We start from the raw sequence: 2250 nt of genomic DNA, 5'->3' as shown, positions 1-2250 counted from the left end.
AAACTATAGACTTGACTATAGACTAGGCTATAGACTAGACTATAGACTAGACTAGACGATATACTAAACTATAGACTAGACTATAGACTAGACTATAGACTAGACTATGGACTTGACTATAGACTAGACTATAGACTAGACTATAGACTATTTTGGCTAGACTATATTACTAGACTATAGACTAGTCTATAGATTTGGCAATAGACTAGACTATATGCTACTAGAATATACTAACATAGACTAAACTGTAGGCTAGAATTTATACTAGACTAAATACTAGACAATAGACTAGACTATAGACTGAACTATACACTAGACTATGATTGTCAACCCAGCCAAACCGACTTTACACGTAAAGACTAGACTATAGTCTACCCACACTTTAATTAAGTATTAATTAGATCGGTTCGAATCAATCCTTTATTAGAGGATTTGTTGTAGTCGCTCTTTAATTAAACATTTGTATATTCATAGATTTTGAACAAATTAAAAATCCATTTATGACATCACCCATTAACATATTTCTACTTTTACAGTAATACATTATTTTCACTTCACCGATTGCGTAACAACAAAGTAATTAGAAAAAATAATATAAACATTGCAATAATCTACTTCAAATCTACCTTCAATTTCTGTACTTTTTATGTATTGCTCTCAAGTACACCATTGCGTATGTGAAATATTTTATTATATTCCAGATTTAAATAAAAATGTTGCTCATACGTATTTACATGTGTTCCTGTAAACGAAACGAAATTGAGAGTCGTTTACTAAAAACATGAATATTAAATTTAAGAATGAACAATAACAAAGTTGCAAAAATGCCAACATTTACATATGCAAATATGGAGTTAGTATACATATGTATGGCTGCTTATGTGTGTGTGTGTGAACATTTCAGTAAGAGTGCTTTTTATTTATTTTTTCTCTTAATCTCACTTTATTATCCCCCCCTAATCTCAGTAGTAAAATGCAATTTTGCTATAATTTGGGGTCCATTAAAACAAATTAGTTTTGCATGTTGGTCGTCCGTTATTGGCTTGATGTTTGGTGTTGTTGTTGTTTGTACGAATGTATGTTTTTTTTTGTAATTGCAGTTGTTATTTACGGTCCGCCAATTTTGTTGACACAGAAATTTACAAACATTACGAACATACAAACACATGTATTCACAACAAACAAATAAATGACTTTTGTAAAAGAAAAATCGACAAAAAGGCGGAAGGCAAAGAGAACCATTATGAATGACAGTTTTTATGTAGAATAATAGTTGACTATGACTGTAGCAATGACCATTAAAGACATGTTAAACAAATTAAGTTATTAAGGCTTGTTTTTGAAAAAAAAAAACAATAAATATTTCATCTTATAGGGTGGTTTCAAAACAACACTGTTGGATTTTTCATGAACATTTTTACACCAACTTATTATAGCATCATTTAGTTTGCATTTGACTTGACATTTTTTCAATATTAAACTTATACTGAAAACAATTGAAAAATAACTATAAGAAGCAGTTTTAAACATCTATCACACAAAATTTAAAGTAAACCTAAGAATTTTCAAGTAAAGTTCATTAAAACAAGTAATGAGTTTTTTAGTAACATTTTTAGAGGATTTTTACCCAAACATGTCCTTGACATTTATGAAGCACAAGCATGAAAATTGTGGCATACATATTTATATGCATTACAAATACATATTTCTTTTCTAACAGTTTTATACTTAAACTTCCGTTATAATTTTGTTTAAGTTGTTGCTTTTTCTTTCTTAAGGAAAATAAATATTTGTGCCATTTCGGTACTTCTTTATTTCCTTGTTGACTTAAAACGCACTTACTATTGTTAAACGCTTACATAAAAGCAAAATTTACATTATGTAGTCCATGAGGACGAAAGTGTTTTTTTATACTTGTACTCTGGTGTAAAATATACAATAAAAATATAAAAAAACAATTAAATTTAATTTGCAAATTCCAAATACTTATGTAAATAGGTTTTAATATATATTCAGTACATTGACCTATTGTACACTGCGTATATTTTTTTGGGAACAAGAACTGAACTAGATCTGAACTAGAACTAAACTAGAAATAAACTAGAAATAAACTAGAACTGAAGTATAACTGAACTGGATTATAACTGAACTGAACTAGAACTGAACGAGAACTGAACTAGAACTGAACTAGAACTGAACTAGAACTGAACTAGAACTGAACTAGAACTGAACTAGAACTGAACTAGAACT

Source organism: Lucilia cuprina, chromosome 4 (assembly GCF_022045245.1).
Source record: "Lucilia cuprina isolate Lc7/37 chromosome 4, ASM2204524v1, whole genome shotgun sequence".
NCBI classification, from domain to species: domain Eukaryota; kingdom Metazoa; phylum Arthropoda; class Insecta; order Diptera; family Calliphoridae; genus Lucilia; species Lucilia cuprina.
The sequence above is the reverse complement of the archived record's forward strand: the minus strand, read 5'-3'. Positions refer to the sequence as shown.